Raw genomic sequence first — 19,466 nt, forward strand, 5'->3', positions numbered from 1 at the left:
GGGGTGTATCTTGCAGTCCCTCACAAGATTCCCATTTCTAGCCCACTCCAGCTTTCTCCATCTGCACAACCTGCTTGACAGTCAAACCTCTTTTTGCAGCTAGAGCTTGTATGCCGATCCATGTAATAACCAGCTCCTACACGGGGAGTCCAACCGCTCTGAAGGCGCAGAGGTAGACGGTCCCCCAAACCCTCTCTGGCTCAGAGGTGACCGGGGCTTCCCCCTGCCTGCTCGTTGCGTAATTCTGGGGTGGTCTAGTTGCTTGGTGGACCCGCATCTTGCTGGTGCTTCAATGTCTCTACGTTACAGGGGAGTCATCTTCCCGCGCATCCTAGCCAGAGCGACCCGTCTCTCAGCGACACCTACGGTGTCCGGCAAGGTAATCCCTGCAGCACATAGGGTTGGTTTTAAAGTGTCGGAGCCCTTGTCTTTTATGGCTACTGAGAGGCTGCTACTCTGAATAATTGCCTCTATGCATTCCTCTAGCCTGCCATAGTGCTCCTGAAATAATTTCTCTAGGGTCCCCCACGTCACTCTGGGGACCCGGTCCATTCTTGCTAAGTAGTGTTGGGGAATGATCTGCGGTAGGATGTTACTGAAGTATGCGGCAGGCACTTTCCCTCAATGCTCTGTATGCGGCTCCATAACCCAGGCAGCCAGGGGGGGGGAGCGCCCCATGCATGAAAGTAGGCCGCAGCCCTCCAAATATAGATATTGCGGCTTTAATATGGCTTAAAATAGATTTCTTCAGCTCACCCTGAGCTCATACCCCTTTTAGTAAGAGTTCTTGCTGTAAATGAAATCCTCAGATACCAGGATTTAACGATTTATTAGTTCATTCTTTACGAGCTGCTGAATATGCGTTTTGCTGCAGTTGCTGCTTGGCCACCGTGTTAGTTTTTTTTAATCATGTAATTTAGGATTTTTAATTGGTAGTTAATTTTATTAGTTTAGTTATGTTAGGTTAATTCATAGTTTAATCCTAGGTATTATTTAAATAGGTTTCGTTTATTAGTTACGATGTGGGGGCTGGCGGTTTAGGGGTTAATATATTTATTTTGGTGTTGGCGATGTGGGTGGTCTGCGGTTTAGGGGTTAATATGTTTAATATAGTGTTTGTGTTGCCATGGGAAGGCGGTTTAGTGGTTAATAGGTAGTCTATGGGTTTTAGTGTACTTTGTAACATTATAGTTAAGAGTTTTGTGAAACATTTTTGTTTTGCAAAATCCATAACTACTGGTCTCAGTTTGTTGAATGGATCATGGCGGTATAAGCTGTAATGCAAGCATTTTAGCCTGACCTCACAACCTGTAATACGGCGCTATGGAAAATCCTGCACTCAACTGTAATTTTTGGAGTGCAGAATAGAGGGTTGCGTTACAGGCTAAAATGGTTGTGGTATAGCTATACTGCAGGGACGTGTAATATGCATTATGTGCCATTCCATATGCAATGGTAAACTTTTCAGCGGTATAGCCATACTGCACAGTAACGCAAAACTCGTAATCTAGGTGTTAGGAAGTAAAGAGCCTCTCTGAGAAACAAAATTTCACATAGGAGAGAGCAGGTAACTGGAGAACCCCTGGGGCTGATATAAACACTCAGCCTGCATCAAATACAAATTAAACTGAAATGTTTTCACTATAATTTAATTTGTTTTTCTCTATATTACAGTATATATTACTTTGGAAAATGTTACTTTTCTAAAATAGTTGTTTTGTGAATTTTGAGCAAACTTAACCTGTGTACAGCTGGTGAGACAAATCAGCCAGACCAGCTTGTTTAAAATGCTTAGAAAGTTTCACAAGACTTGTGAGAGAGCTTTAGACATACCCTGGGAACCCCCATGTTCAGCCTAGGGAACTGCCTTGCCCCTCTTACTTTCTGAAACTGTCAGTTTTAGTTTGCAATGCAGCAAATATAAGGTGCAATGTAATTTGTAAAAGATATACAGTAATATACAAAGTATGATCTAATTTGTTAAAGTAACACAGTAACTTTAAAAACATAATCAGAATTTGTAAAATCACTGCTAGATCTAAATCTAAATGTATTAAAATATAAATAAGAAAGTGCATACATTAAAAGCAATAATACTGAAAGGACACAATTTGAAATGTATAGATATATAAAATAAAATGCAGAAAGTATAACAAACCTCTCATATTACACAGTGCTTTATTGCACTGGGCTTGTCTCTCCTTCACATACAGAAATGAGAGATCTCGCTGTGCTGGAGAGTTCCACATTTTTTCTTTTGAATATCCAGTGAGCTCAGCCACTGTGAAGAATAAATTACAATTTCTCTCCAAGCAGGAGAATATTTTAATATTGAGGCCCTAGGGAGCTGAGACATGAGAAAGGGTTTAATAAAGTCTTAGGGAGCTGAGTCATGGGAGAGGGTAGATAGAGACCTATGGAGCTTAGACAATAGGGAGGGTGCATGGAGGTCTAGTTAGTTTAGAAGTGAGGGAGGGTAGGTAGAGGGCTACTGAGCTGACTTATGATTGAGAGTTGAAAGAGGTTTATGGAATTGAGATGAGGGGCACAATTAGAGGCCTGTATATCTTAACTAAGAGAGAGGTTAGAATGAGGCCTAAGCAGCTGAGATATTAGGAAGGGTAGATAGAAGCCTAGGCAGCTGAGACAAGAGGAAATATAGATGGCTGAAAAGTAAGCTGGTACATGGGGAGGGGTAGAAGCCTAGGGAGCAGAGAAATTAGTGTATGTAGGTAGAGGCCTGTGGAGATGAGGAAAAGGAATGGAAGATAGAGGCCTATGGTGCTTAGACCTGAGGGAGGATAGAGACCCAAGCAATTGAGTCATAAGGGAGGTTTGATAAAGGCCTAGGTAACTGAGAGATTAGAGGTGCTAGACAGAGATAAAGGAGCTGAGACATGGTGAAGTGTATATAGAGACCTATTTAACTAAGATAAAGGACCTTAACATGGTGCAAATTCAGATGTTTTCTAGTCTGTTGCAGTTTTCTCTCTTAAAGGAAGAAGTAATGTGCTAACTTTAATAACATATCTGTTTACTCCAAAAAATTTGCCTCAGGAAATGAAACCAATACCTGAGGAACCTGCTGAATCTACCTGTTGTATTGAGAGTAATCGTCCTGACGCTTCAGAAGGAGGAACAATAAAGTCAGAACCTCTGGTAGCTGAAACATCAGCAGCGACGACTCAGGTAAGAACTGCTTGTCTTTAGCTCTGTGATGTCTCCGCTAATAAGGATCTCAGGAAATAAAAGATGTCACTGAGTTATTCAGGAGTTATTTAATTGAAATACAATTAAAACTGAGGGGGACAATGTGTGGGGGGTAGTGGCCACAAAGGTGACCCTGTCCCCTAAAGACAGCATACAACACACATACACCCAAAACCCACATACTCACATATAGGAGGAAATTGCCTTATAATAAAATTAGTGATCTCATACCCCTTTAAATAGCAGCTGATTGCCATAGAAATAGCAAGCACTGGTATACTTGGAGACTTTTACAGTCATCTGAGCTATAAAAGGTACCCTTGCACCCTTAAATATGCACAACCACAAGGCACATGTTTGAGGCCCTAGGGAGCAGAGACATGAGAAAGGGTTTAATAAAGTCTTAGGGAGCTGAGTCATGGGAGAGGGTAGATAGAGACCTATGGAGCATAGACACTAGGGAGGGTGCAGGGTGGTCTAGTTAGTTGAGAACTGAAGGAGCGTAGATAGAGACCTATGGGGCATAGACAGTAGGGTGGGTGCATAATGATCTAGTTAGTTGAGAACTGAAGGAGCGTAGATAGAGACCTATGGGGCATAGACAGTAGGGTGGGTGCATAATGATCTAGTTAGTTGAGAACTGAAGGAGCATAGATAGAGACCTATGGGGCATAGACAGTAGGGTGGGTGCATAGTGATCTAGTTAGTTGAGAACTGAGGGAGGGTAGATAGAGACCTATGGAGCATAGTCACAAAGGAGAGTGCAGGGCGGTCTAGTTAGTTGAGAACATAGGGAGGGTAGATAGAGACCTATGGAGCATAGACACTAGGGAGGGTGCAGGGAGGTCTAGTTAGTTGAGAACTGAGGGAGGGTAGATAGAGACCTATGGAGCATAGACACTAGGTAGGGTGCATGGTGGTCTAGTTAGTTGAGAACTGAGGGATGGTAGATAGAGACCTATGGAGCATAGACACTAGGGAAGTTTGATAAAGGCCTAGGTAACTGAGAGAGTAGAGGTGCTAGACAGAGATAAACCTAAGGAGCTGAGACATGGGGAAGTGTATATAGAGACCTATTTAACTGAGATAAAGGAGGGTAGATGGAGGTCTAAGCAGCTAAGACATAAGGGAAGGCTGATAAAAAAATCTTAGATAATATAGTGCAATGTGTGTCTAGATATTACACCTTAAAATGGTGCAAATTCAGATGTTTTCTAGTCTGTTGCAGTTTTCTCTCTTAAAGGAAGAAGTAATGTGCTAACTTTAATAACATATCTGTTTACTCCAAAAAATTTGCCTCAGGAAATGAAACCAGTACCTGAGGAACCTGCTGAATCTACCTGTTGTATTGAGACTAATCTTCCTGATGCTTCAGAAGGAGGAACAATAAAGTCAGAACCTCTGGTAGCTGAAACATCAGCAGCGACGACTCAGGTAAGAACTGCTTGTCTTTAGCTCTGTGATGTCTCCGCTAATAAGGATTTCAGGAAACACAATGTGTCACTGAGTTATTCAGGAGTTAATTAAGATGAACCACTTAGATGCAATTACCAGCAGAAGCATTGAAATACAATTAAAACTGAGGGGGAGGAGCTCTCTAAACAGAACACCTCGTCGTCATCCCCCCATTTAGGCAGTGGAACAAGTGATCGTTTGAAAGAGAGAAGTCTACACTTTAAAATGGTGGTTTGCCCCTTGCAAGTTGACAGTTGTAAAAATGGAGAATAAATGCAGTAGCATTTAAAATGTTGTTTTCACAGAGTTGAGGGGGGCTCTAACAGATCCCCAATTCCTACTCCCTTCTCTCAAATGCCCTAGGACCCATGTGAACACCAATAAAAAATAGTGGTCACCTGCCCCACTAGAAACAACATTATTTCTAGAGGTGGAGGAGGACGAGGGCTACTAAAGAGCCCCATATCTTTGTCTGCTTTAACTAAATGGATATGAGAACCCTGAAGGGAAAGAGGGAATCCCTCTCTTTCAAATGAGGGGTCGTGCTCCCTTTAAGTTTCAGGTGATCACCATAGTAATGGTCATAAACTTCTCCAAGTAGACAGCCATACTGTGTTTGAGGAGGGGATGGGGCACTTTTAGAGCCCCCTTTCCCCCAATACAAGACAAAGTTGAATGTGACATAAGTTAAAAAAAGGGGAACCCCTATTTCCAGTACTGGATCTCATTCCCCTATCATTAGTAGGGGAGTGGCATAAAAATGGCAATCATATACCTAATGTATTCGATGTGTGGGGATAGTGGCCACAAAGGTGACCCTGTACCCTAAAGACAGCATACAACGCACATACACCCAAACCCCACATACTCACAAAAAGAGGAAATTGCCTTATAATAAAATGAGTGATCTCATACCCCTTTAAATAGCAGCTGATTGCCATAGAAATAGAAAGCACTGGTATACTTGGAGACTTTTACAGTCATCTGAGCTATAAAAGGTACCCTTGCACCCTGAAATATGCACAACCACAAAGCACATGTTCAAGGCCCTAGGGAGCCGAGACATGAGAAAGGGTTTAATAAAGTCTTAGGGAGCTGAGTCATGGGAGAGGGTAGATAGAGACCTATGGAGCATAGACACTAGGGAGGATGCAGGGCGGTCTAGTTAGTTGAGAACTGAAGGAGCGTAGATAGAGACCTATGGGGCATAGACAGTAGGGTGGGTGCATAATGATCTAGTTAGTTGAGAACTGAGGGAGGGTAGATAGAAACCTATGGAGCATAGTCACAAAGGAGAGTGTAGAACGGTCTAGTTAGTTGAGAACATAGGGAGGGTAGATAGAGACCTATGGAGCATAGACACTAGGGAGGGTGCAGGGAGGTCTAGTTAGTTGAGAACTGAGGGAGGGTAGATAGAGACCTATGGAGCATAGACAGTAGGGAGGGTGCAGGGTGGTCTAGTTAGGTGAGAACTGAGGGAGGGTAGATAGAGATCTATGGAGCATAGACACTAGGGAGGGTGCAGGGTGGTCTAGTTAGTTGAGAACTGAGGGAGGGTAGATAGAGACCTATGGAGCATAGACACTAGGTAGGGTGCATGGTGGTCTAGTTAGTTGAGAACTGAGGGAGGGTAGATAGAGACCTATGGAGCATAGACACTAGGGAGGGTGCAGGGAGGTCTAGTTTTTTGAGAATTGAGGGAGGGTAGATAGAGACCTATGGAGAATAGACACTAGGGAGGTTTGATAAAGGCCTAGGTAACTGAGAGATTAGATGTGCTAGACAGAGATAAACCTAAGGAGCTGAGACATGGGGAAGTGTATATAGCGACCTATAGAACTGAGTGAGATAAAGGAGGGTAGATGGAGGTCTAAGCAGCTAAGACATAAGGGAAGGCTGATAAAAAATCTTAGATAATGCAGTGCAATGTGTGTCTAGATATTACACCTTAACATGGTGCAAATTCAGATGTTTTCTAGTCTGTTGCAGTTTTCTTTCTTAAAGGAAGAAGTAATGTGCTAACTTTAATAACATATCTGTTTACTCCAAAAAAGTGGCCTCATGAAATAAAACCAGTACCTGAGGAACCTGCTGAATCTACCTGTTGTATTGAGACTAATCTTCCTGACGCTTCAGAAGGAGGAACAATAAAGTCGGAACCTCTGGTAGCTGAAACATCAGCAGCGACGACTCAGGTAAGAACTGCTTGTCTTTAGCTCTGTGATGTCTCCGCTAATAAGGATCTCAGGAAACAAAAGGTGTCACTGAGTTATTCAGGAGTTAATTAAGATGAACCACTTAGATGCAATTACTTGCAGAAGACTTGAAATGCAATTAAAACTGAGGGGGAGGAGCTCTCTAAACAGAACACCTCGCCTCTCCCCCCAATTTAGGCAGTGGAACAAGTGATCGTTTGAAAGAGAGAAGTCTACACTTTAAAATGGTCGTTTGCTCCTGCACGTTGACAGTTGTAAAAATGGGGAATAAATTCAGCAGCATTTAAAATGTTTTTTTAACAGAGTTGAGGAGGGCTCTAACAGATCCCCAATTCCTACTCCCTTCTTTCAAATGCCCCAGGACGCATGTGAACACCACTAAAAATAGTGGTCACCTGCCCCACTAGAAATAAAATTATTTCCAGATGTAGAGGAGGAGGATGGCTACTAAAGAGCCTCATATCTTTGTCTGCTTTAAAGGGACAGTCTACTCCAGAATTGCTATTGTTTAAAAGATAGATAATCCCTTTATTACCCATTCCCCTGTTTTGCATAATTAACACAGGGCCAGATTACAAGTTTTGAGCGCTTTAGGGAAAATAAAGACTGCAGCTTTTTCGGCGGTACTTCACTCCTTATAGTGCTTGTATTTATTTTAACTAGGTAGAATAGTTATTAAATAGTTATTAACTATTTACTAACTACCTAGTTAAAATAAATATAGTTACCTGTGAAATAAAACCTTACCTGCCTTACAGTAAAACCTTACATTACACTAAAATAAAATAAATTAAATTAATGAATTAAAATGATCTAAATTACAAAAAAAATTAAACACTAAATTACACAAAATAAAAAGCAAAATTATCAACAAAATATTGGCTGATTTGAATAGCCAATAGAATGCGAGCTCAATCCCATTGGTTGATTGGGTCAGCCAATAGGATTGAAGCTCAATACTTTTGGCTGATTGGATCAGCCAATAGGATTTTTTTTCCTTTAATTCCGACTGGCTGATAGAAAGGGACCCTGCAGTGTACGGCGGCGACCATATGAAGAGGATGCTCCACACCGGATGTCTTCAAGATGGACCCGCTCCGCGCCGGATGGATGAAGATAGAAGATGCCGTCTGAATGAAGATAGAAGCTGCCGTCTGGATGAAGACTTCTTGCCACTTGGAGGATGACTTCTTTCGGCTTCGATGAGGACTTCTTCCCGCTTGGATGAAGACTTCTCCCGGCTTTGATGAGAACTTCTTCCTGCTTGGATGAGGACTTCGCCGGCTGGATTAGGATGGATGTCCGGGCTTCCAAAACTATAAGTGGATCGTCTGGGGTTAGTGTTAGATTTTTTTTTAAGGGTTTATTGGGTGGGATTTATTTTTAGATTATGGTTTGGGCAAAGTAAAAGAGCTAATATTGGTGGCGATGTCCGGAGCGGCAGATTAGGGGTTAATAATTTTATTATAGTGTTTGCGATGCGGGAGGGCCTTGGTTAGTTTATGGGTGTTAGTGTACTTTTTAATACATTAGTTATGAGTTTTATGATACAGCTTTGTAACATAAAACCCATAACTACTGACTTTCAGGTGGCGGAACAGATCTTGTAGTTATAGTCTCTACCGCTCACTTTTTGGCCGGACAGGCAAACTCATAATAACGGCGCTAGGAGACAGTTACTTTGCGTGACGGACAAAAAAGTGTGCGGTACACCTGTAACTACAACACCTGTAATACCGGCGGTAGTGAAAAAGCAGCGTTATGGGCCATAACGCACAACTCGTAATCTGGCTGACAGTTATATAAATACACTTTTTACCTCTGTGATTAACTTGTATTTAAGTCTTTGCAGACTGTCCCCTTATTTCAGTTCTTTTTTGACAGACCTGAATTTAGCCAATAAGTGCCCTCTCACTTGTAAATCCATTGTGTGTTCACAGTGTTATATGTATATGAAACACATTAAATTGCACCCTCTATCTTTGAAATACTGCCAAATGCATTGAAATAAGGGGTAGCCTTCAAGGTTTTAGAAATTAGCATATGAGCCTGCCTAGGTTTAGCTTTCAACAAAAAATACCAAGAGCAAGAGAACAAAGCAAATTTGATGATAAAAGTGAATTGGAAAGTTGTTTAAAATTGCATTCCCTTTCTGAATCATGAAAGTTTAATTTTTACTAGACTGTCCCTTTAACTAAATGGACATCAGAACCCTGAAGTGAAAGAGGGAATCCCTCTTTCAAATGAGGGGTCACGCTCCCTCTAATTTTCAGGTGATCACCACAGTAATAGTCATAACTTTCTCCAAGTTGACCGCCATACTGTGTTTTAGGAGGGGATGGGGCACTTTAAAGAGCCCCCAATCCCCCCTATACAAGACAAAGTTGAATGAGACATCAGTTTAAAAAAGTAAGTAAGAAGTAAGACTGATGACCTGGCAGTAACCACTGGCCCCTATTTATTTGTACTGTTGTTATTATGGCTCATAGAACAATGTTTGTCTGAACTAATAAAAAAAAGTAAGAATCAAATTATATTGGAGAACTGAGAGAAAGTAAAAACGGATGCTATTTTATGAAATTCTATATAGGAATTGTTGTACAACTATAATGGGCCAGAGGACGAGTTGAGTGAAAAATATTGCTTATGCTAACGTGCGCTGGTTTTACAATATAGGCGCAATGCGAATGTAACCTTGCGTTTATATTGCATGGAAGCATTGGGCTAATAAGAGCACAGAACCCAAGCGCAGCAAAGAAGGTAAGTGTAGTGTCCCAGGGGTAACTGTGTATTTGCTGATTCTGTGGTAGCACAGCAATGGGCAGCAATTTAATATATATATACACATACATGAATATATACATATATAATTACAGGGAATACACATTTCCTATAGACCGCAATGCAAAGGTTCTTTTCAGTGCAGTTTGTTTAAACCCACCAACTTTTAACCCCTTAAAACTACCAAGTGCAGTATTTTTTTTAATAAAAATAAGAACCTCTATTTTGGGGGCATTTGGGCACTTTTGTCCAAAACCTACAAAGCCACAGCTTATTTGCTCCCACTACTGAGGAAGAAGTTTCTGCCCTTATATCCTCCTCTAACCTCACTACCTGTTCCCTTGATCCATCCCCTCACATTTACTGCCTTCCCTCTCTCCTACTCTTACTCCTATCCTCAAACATATTTGTAATCTCTCCCTCAGCACTGATACAGTTCCCTCACCCCTTAAACACACACTAATTACACCTATCCTCAAAATCTTCTCTTGATCCATCATCCCCATCCAACTAATATCTCCCTACTCCCCCTCACCTCCAAACTTTTGGAAAGGCTTGTATATACAAGTTTATCTCATTTCCTCATCACATTAAACTCCTTCCTTGACCCATTGCAATCTGGATTCACTCACAACACTCCACAGAAACTGCAATCATTAAGTTTACTAATGACCTAATTACAGCAAAATCTAAAGGTCACTTTTCTTTGTTAATCCTCCTTGACCTGTCTGCAGCCTTTGACACAGTTGACCATACTCTCTTGCTCCAAAACCTCTAATCCTTTGGCATCTGTGACTCTGCTCCTTCGTGGCTCTCCTCTTAACTGTCTAACTGGACATTTATTGTTACCTTCTCTGGCACATCCTCTGACCATTTTACCACTTTCTGTTGATATACCACAAGGCTTTGTCATCGGTCCCCTTCTCTTCTCAATTAATACATTCTCCGTAGGTTCGTTAATACAGTCCCATGGGTTTCAATAGCATTTCTATGCTGATGATACCCAAATCAATATATTTGCACCAGACCTATAGTTCCAATAAAGCTTTGAACTACATTGGGGTGCTGCTAAATCTCACTTTAACTGAGCTCCTTATTTTCCGCCTTCTTCAAAAACTCCTACCCCCAACTGATGATAATAACATAATTTCCTAATTTTGGGGTTGCACTTGACCCAGACCTCTTTTTTTGCCAACTCCACCTTAAAACATCTCCAAAATTCACCACTTCATCACACAAGACACTACTAAGTCTTTAATCCACTATCTAATCATTTCCTGCCTTAACTATTGCAACTCCATCCTCTCCAGCCTTCCTAGCTGCCATCTATCTCTCTTACAATCCATTATAAATGCTTCTGCCAGACTAATCTTCCTTACATATTGTTCCTCATCTGCTGCACCTCACTGCAAGTCCCTTCATTGGCTTCCTCTATCATAAACATAAAATACTGACTCTAACTTTTAAAGCTCTCAATAACACTGTTCCACCCTATATCTCCTACCTAGTCTCCAGATATTCGCCCTCCTGTCCCTTTTGCTCTGCTCATGACCTCCTTCTCTCCTGTTCTCTTGTTACCTCCTCACATTGCCGTCTACAAGACTTTTCCAGACCGGTCCCTATTTTGTGGAACTCTATATGCCTCACTCTACACAACTCTTCCCTAGTTTTCAAACTTTCAAGAGCTCCTTTAAAACTCTACTGTTTATGGAAACATATAATATACACTAACATTTTCCTCTCCTCCTTTAGCTATCTTAGTTCCTCTCCTCCTTTAGCTATCTCCTTGAACCCCTCTTAGCATCTTAGCCTACGAGCCTAGCTGCTTTGTAGATCACCTTTATGAGAGATGATGTACAACAGTGACAACTCTTGGCAGGGCCCTATATCCCTTTGTCTCCCATAACTGTCACCTTGCATATTAGACCGATGTCTTTAGTGCTGCAGAACCTGTTGGCGCTCTACAAATAACTGATAAAAATAATAATAATAACTTTTAGAAAATTAACCAGAGATCTGATCTCCGGTTAAGTTTTTGACCTTTAATTGCTAACCAAAGTTTGCGGTCGCAATATCCACTTGTAACGGCTGGTTATTTACCTCGAAACCGCAATCGGGTGAATTTGTCGGTTCACAGGCACCTGAAAAATGAACGCTCCACTTATAACCTGGGCCTTTTGTTTGTTTTTTTATTTGTTTTTATGAATGCTTATTTATTGGGTAACAGGTGATACCCAGAATGGATATCGAAAACAAATATCTTAAACCTTGGTGAAATGCCTTAAAACCATACCCACTACTAATCAAAGCTTTACATTAACAACAAAAGGGCATGACCAGAATTTTGTAAAGTTTTTTTTATAGAATGCAAGAAAAAGACAGCAGACTGGATGAATCTCCCTATCTCCATCATGGCTAGGGTAATGCTAATTAAAACCATATTGTTCCCAAAACTACTATATCTCCTTCAAAATGTCCCGTTATTCTTACGTAAGATAGATGTAACGAGTTTTAACCAAAATTGCACAAAATTCATATGGAATGGCCAAAGACCACAAATTGCGTTAAGTAAATTGATGCGGCTGAAGGAGGCCGCTGGTCTAGCCTTTCCTAATGCAAAATGTTATAATCTTGCCGGTCTGTAGAAATTTGCATTAGATCGGGTCACACAACAAGAATATGGGGCCTATCTATCAAGCTCCAAACGGAGCTTGAGGGCCCGTGTTTCTGGCAAGTCTTCAGACTCACCAGAAACACAAGTTATGGAGCAGCGGTCTAAAGACCGCTGCTCCATAATCCTGTCCGCCTGCTCTGATGAGGCGGACAGGAATCGCCGGAAATCAAACCGATCGAGTACAATCAGGTTGATTGACACCCCCTGCTGGTGGCTGATTGGCCACAAGTCTGCAGGGGGCAGCGTTGCACCAGCAGCTCACAAGAGCTGCTTGTGCAATGCTGAATACGGAGAGCGTATTGCTCTCCGCATTCAGCGATGTCTGTCCGACCTGATCCGCAGTGTCGGATCAGGTCCGACAGACATATGATAAATAGGCCCCTATGTCTCATGCACACATCTTGAAACCACTATGATAGCTCCATTTGATCTTAAAGCCATTCTACATTCTAAACTACCAAATAAAATTAGTAATTTGGTCTCTTTCAAAAGCATAATATTAGCGTGGCAGAAATTCTGCCTGGAAATTAAAGTTAACCCCTTCTGTACAGAATTATTGACAATCACTGGAAATCCCAATTTTGAACCAGGTCTTTAACATAGGATCTTTTCACAATAGAAGGACAAAGGTCTTTCACAAATCAAACAAATCTTATCTCCAGATTTATCCATCCATTCATTCCAAAAATCTCCCTACAATATAATCTTCCCAAACAAGACTTCTTCGCCTACTTACAAATTAGGAATTAAATAAATAGATTACAAACAAAATACACCCTTGACTGGTCACTGGTACCAATGATCACCCAAATCAAATTATATAAGAAGGGTATATATATTATTTAATCAACTCTAATCTGAATATTAAGCAAATTGAAGGGATACAATATAAATGGCAAAAGGACATCTCCGACCTTAATGCCACTATGGTGGAAGACAGTATAAATATAATAAAAAAATCCGGGATACAGATAAAGCATATATAACTGCTTACAATCTTCAGAAATGGTATAAGAGGAACCAACTGTGTCCTAAATGCAGTTCTCTGGCAGCAGACACTCTCCAATACTTTTGGTCATGCCCAAAAATTGAGCAACTTTGGGCCCAAATCAATTATTGGTTAACACGATTATTGAAAGTAAGAAATGAGATCTCACCACAGCATGTTATTTTTCTAACTAAATTCTCCAATCAATATAAGAACAACAATTTACTCAATACAATTATATTATAATTAATATAATTATTATATTATTATTATATTATTATTATATAATTATAATAGGAATCTTATCCTTACAAACTGGAAGTCTCATAGATCCTCAAAATTTAATGAGTTCAAAAAGGCCTTAATAACACAATGTACAACTCTCTATACAGTATCCAACTAATTCACAGATCAAATGTTTTTTTTTAACAAATGGACAATAGTTATTAAGTCACTCCCAGAAAATGCCCAGCATCAAATAGTTAAACCTTTCAGTAACACAGAATATGTATTACAAAATGTCAATGATGGCTATTTTCCCGAATACTGGATAGAAGAACATACACATTGAGGAGTTGGGGGAGATAGTTTTTTTTGTTAGATATTATAGTATATATCAGAAGACAAATTAGATTAAGAATAATGAATAGGTCCCTATAACATAAGAGACCAATATGTTTTTTTCGCCTTTATTGCTGCTTAGTCTAAAATGTTTACGGCCTGATATAATGTATGTAGATTTATTTATGTTTACTTTTTTGTACAATCTGCAGACAATGTGGAGGGTGTTCCTCCTTCTTTTTAATTTATCTCACAGAAATGAAAATGAATAAAAATGTATTAAAAAAAAAACACCAAAAGGACTATAGGGTTTTGATGATTAAACAAATGGTACCCAAACAGTTTTATTTCTCACCGTTCTCCTGACAACGTATTAAGAACATACATGAGGAAAATAACAACGTACAAAGGGTTGTTAAAAGTTTTTTTATGCAGAGGTTAGGAACAACGATGTACTGTAATGTGTGACTGTGAGAAAAGTAAATTTATGCAGAACAAAAATCCAGCAGTATAAAAGAAAGCAGATGAACCACTTAGGTCACCCGCTTAAATTCTATGTAAGCATCTTAAATATTAATAATAATACAATCTTTCATGGATTTTGTGCAGACTACAAAATATGGAATAAACCTTACATACTGTATATGCTTTTATATTAGGCAGTTTTCTTTGATGAGTTGTTGTGAGAAACCCCAAACTGAGAGAGGCAGAAGACTGTATTGTATATTAGATATGATTTACAAAGGAAGATTGAGAGACTTTACACAGTAACTACAACTGGCACTTTTTTTCCACCATTTTTTGTACAAGTCACCTGATCATTGGAACATTACTATTAAAAAAATAGACCTGAGTGACTATTTTGACAGTCACACACCATGAGCTGGCTACAGATGCAGCAGAACTACCACTGTAGTGCTTCATTGTACATAAATAGTTTTAGTCAAATGCGATTAAAGCAGCTCATATTGAAGCAGAGACCTGCAATGGTCCATAGTAAGGGTGATTTTTCCTAAGCAAACACTGACTGGTTAAAACCTTCTCAAAATGTCAGTTATCTGTGCAAATCTATATATATCACAACCAAACTGCAAGCTAGTAAACTGGTTTTAATAGAAATAGTTCACATTATAACCAATTTTCTGGAAGCCTTTGGAACAGTATATTCATGCTCTATGATTTTGTTATGGTCATTCTTGACACTGATCATTTGAAATAACTTACGTGGTGAAAGGAACATTTCCAGCAAAGTCCTCTTCCTGTACATTCGGAATGTTGGTCTGCTGTGCAGTGTTGCAGATGATGAAGGTATCATGTTGTGAGCAATATTTCAAGGAAAGTTGAGTATTATCCCACATTAAAAACTGAATTTGACAAGTCTGCCACCCTTTGTTTCTGGAGATAATACCAAGCACAATTTGTTTGCCCAGTAACGTCATCTGTTTTCTGGGAAATAATTTGGATCAAGTTAATTGTATCTGGTTCTCTGGGATATGCAGTAGTCTCTATCTAGGAATGTCTCTGCTCCATAAATGGGCTAGAAGTTGTGATTCTCTTTGTGTTTCTGTTTCATATAAACAATCTGAGCAAGAATCACAGAAATCCACAGACATCAGCTGGGAACAAACGTGACAGTGCCACTGAATGCCTTGAATGGGCTCTGTTTTACATTTGTCCCATTTGAAACCTATATGTTGCACAAAGCCTCTTTCTGCTTTCATTTCCAGAAGCTTCTCTTCCTTTAACTTCTTCCATTCAAGCAGTTCTTTATACACTGCTAGGTCATGGCAAGCAAGGGGGATAGTTTCTTCATCCGATATTTCATCATCACCAGCTGCATCAAGATCCCTGCTAGTAAAACTGGAGCGGTCATCCTCATCCATGAAGAAAAGTGGTTCATAGGATGTCATGAAGGTAGATTGTCAGAAGAGATGCTTGTTGAGAACATGCTGCTGTTTGCCTGAAGACTTTTTAGAATACATGTATAAATTTGATGTTCTTCCTGGCACAGGAATACCAGCTTTTGTGAGCATTATAAATTACTTCTGAACACAACTAGCCACCTGCTTTGCTGTTTTGTTTCCTAGCTCATCAGCTATCTATTGCCATCTTCTGGCTTAACCTCTTCTGGGGGAAACTTTAAAAGTAGCATCTCCAGTTATTAAACGTTCCAGTCTTGGTCTCTGCACACAGTCTACCTATTATCTGTAAATGACTACTTGTAGATCCTTCTTGACCATCACTTTTGGGTAGAACAGAAAATGAAGCAGATTCACCAACCTTCATACATTCCACAGAGTTTTGGGTGCTTGCAGTTAACCCTACTTTATCAAAGATCAATCTTGCTCTCCAAGAATTTTGCTTTTGGTTTTTCAATTCTCTTTCAAAATTTCCAAGACTGGTAGTGTACTGATCCCATGTAATGTCCGGTACTTGAACAATCCTCTATGGATGAGCTATGCCAATATCCATTTTCTTCTGAAGCTTTTCCACAAATCCAATGGGATCAACCAACGCTTTTATCTGTTATCTGCCTAAACTTTCTAAGTCTTGAAAGGCTTGAGAGCGCTGAGCCTCGAGAACAAAGATTGTCTATAATAGTCTCTGATAATCTTTGTTGTGTTTCAGTGCCACATGATCAGATTCAAAGTAGTAGACATAAGGATCTTCCACCTCCTCTACAACCTGCACACTGACACCTTCCTTGACAGCTGGCATGTCTGAGTAACTGTGGCTATGTCTGAGGATGGCCTGGTTTCTTCATCTATGGAGCATTTTTCAGACTTACAGACCTGCTTTTTGTCATCTTTAATCACATCATCAAGTTCTAAACAGCCATTAACATTATTTGTTTCACTATTTTGATTGGAAATATTATTCTCTTCCACGTGTTCCTGTCCCACACCTAAAGATTCACTTTTGCATGGGCTATCTTTGCAAGAACCTGGCCTTCTTGGGGATGTCCTTAAAGTATACTGATGTCCTTGCGTGTCTGAAAAGCACACCACTTCAGAGCAATCACTGTCAAGTTTATTAAGGGATTGTCTCAATTCAGTCTCCCTTGTTGAATCTTCATGATCACTTCTAAGTAAGCTGTCTGAATTCTCAACAATATGCTCCTTTGAGGCACTATCTCCTACAACATCAATTTCCTCTTCAAAATCCCTTACAGTTGATAGTATGTCTATACAAGAGCTTGTTACTAGTTTGCTGGTCTGATTAACAAGTTCTCTAGGCAGGCAATTACTTATTAGTTTATGGTCCTGTGATTCTCCCTGCTCCTTTGAGTGTGTGCAAGTTATAGTGGTCTGAAAGTGTATCCTTTTTGTTGTTGGTTACCACTGAACAAGGGTCTAATGAGCTCCCATTTTCAGAGTCTGTTAGATCATTTGACGGATCTAACACAATATTATTGTTCCGCTTTATGCTACCATCAAAAGGGCAGTCATTGCACGTTAAAGCAGCAGTGTTTATCCCATCAACACCATTTACTGTTTGATGGTTAAAAATGTCTTCTGTTACTGAATTGGAAAGTTCCTCTGGCTCAGTTTCTTTTTTTACTTCCCTTTTGTTACTATAATCCAATAAAAGACATTGATTGGATCGTATAGTTGGGGTAGTATCTGTTTCATTGTCGGAACCAGACTTTCTGTTTTCCATTGAATCCTTGGGAAATTGACTTGGTATTTCTTTGTCTAAACCAATTGAATCCTGTGAATGCAATAGTTTGATTTTATTTAGAACAGGTAACAATTGTTCAGTCAAACTTTTCTCACTATTTTCTTCACTGTCTTTCTCTCTCCTTTTCTGAAACAAACAGCCCTCTTTTTCTTGGGCTTACCCACAATTCACGTGGTCCTGTTTGCTTTAACTCACTGTTCTTTGAAATGTTCCCCTTTTAAATTTGTATTGGTTCTGGCCTTTTCTTTGGCAATCTATATCTCAGTAGTGATTGGGGAAAAACCTCTTCCGGATGAGCAATGCTACGATTTCTTAAAGTTTGCCAACAAAAGGTTTCATCCAAGCCATTAAATCTTACTATAGATCTTGTGACACAAGTCGATCGAAAAGCAGTAATGCTATGAATCACCCCAAATGTGTGATCCACATGATCCACTCATTGGGACACCTCTCAGTAACCCAATCTCCACCAGATCCTCCTTGCTCTTGTGGCTCATCGCTCGGGCCGTAAATCCCTGCGTTGTTTCCTCCCTTCCTCCAGTGGGAGTCAGGACTCAGTGTGTGCCGGCCCTTTATGTTTTATTATTTAGCTTTTTAAATATTTTGCTATGCTGAGTGATTTTGGACAGGGATAGGAACATGCATAAAGTTTCAAAATAGGTTAAATCGCCTCTCTTTTAACTGAGAATTTTGTGTAATTTTATATTTGTGTAATATTTGGAAGGTTTTATATTTTATACCTACTCATCTGCATAAATTGTAAGATGTGCATAGTGACAAAATAATAATCATTTCCTTCTTAATATAAGGGGAGTCCTTGTGGGAAATACTGAACCTGGCCACCAGGAGGAGGCAAAGACACCCCAGCCAAAGGCTTAAATACCTCCCCCCACTTCCCTCATCCCCCAGTCATTCTTTGCCTGTCGTCACAGGAGGTTGGCAGAAAAGTGTCAGAAGATTTTGGAGTAGTTCCTAGGAAGGGTATCTGCCCTTCGATATGGGACTGGAGTTTTAAGTAGTCTTGTCAGCCTCTCAGTGAGAGCATTGACGAAAGTTAGAGTCTGTGTTTCTGTTCTACAGCATGGATTCCGGTAAGATCGTTTACAATTTTACACATATTGCAAAGGCTAGAAGACAGGGTCTCAGTGTGGCTTCTTTTATCTTTATGGAATCAAGGGTTAATATCACCTGGGGGGGGGGGATTTTGGAACAGTGGGATATAATCATATATGTTTATTTGATTGTGTGCTGCTTGATGTGTGAGATGTTATTGGGCTCATAGACTGATATGTAACATACAGGTTTCACTTTCACTTTGAGAGCTGCGCAGTTTACAGCTTGGCATACTTTTTCTTAGAGCAGGGGTGGTCCTGTATGTGACCGGGTGTGGTCACGGCTTCCATTTATTCTTCATGACCGAGTGTCTACTGGAGAGGTGCGGTTTCTCTGTACTGTCTGGGTCCTAGGAGGTGGTGAGTGCCCCAGCCATTGGGGGTTTAAGGTGCTGGTTTTTCTTGAAAAATAATGATTGTTTTCTTTTCTGAGTCATCTAGTTATTGTACTTTAGTTATGGAGGATTCTGATATTTCAGAGGATAATTCCTCTGTTACAGAGAGTGATACCTGTGTTTATTGTGAGGAGGCTTTGGTACATCCGACCGCTCAATTATGTTCCATATGCAATGATAAGGTGTTCATATCAAATAATGTTGACATGTTTAATACCACTGAGCCATCTACCACTGAGGAGTCCTCGCCCCGTGAGGTGCGTACCCTACATTCATCTTTGTTTACAAATGCAGCTTCCCCTTGCACTGCTGATCCTCCATCTGGAGGGGGCCTTTTTCACCTGTTACTGCAAAGTTTCATACAGTAGTGTCTTCGGCCTTTAGTGCTTTACC

The 19,466-nt window shown here is 40.2% G+C and overlaps 1 pseudogene; it reads right to left on the reverse strand.

The window, feature by feature from the left end:
* Positions 1–15,320: 15,320 nt before the first annotated feature.
* Positions 15,321–18,969, reverse strand: LOC128661245 (ZZ-type zinc finger-containing protein 3-like; annotated as a pseudogene).
* Positions 18,970–19,466: the final 497 nt, after the last annotated feature.

Source organism: Bombina bombina, chromosome 5 (genome assembly GCF_027579735.1).
Source record: "Bombina bombina isolate aBomBom1 chromosome 5, aBomBom1.pri, whole genome shotgun sequence".
Lineage (NCBI taxonomy): Eukaryota > Metazoa > Chordata > Amphibia > Anura > Bombinatoridae > Bombina > Bombina bombina.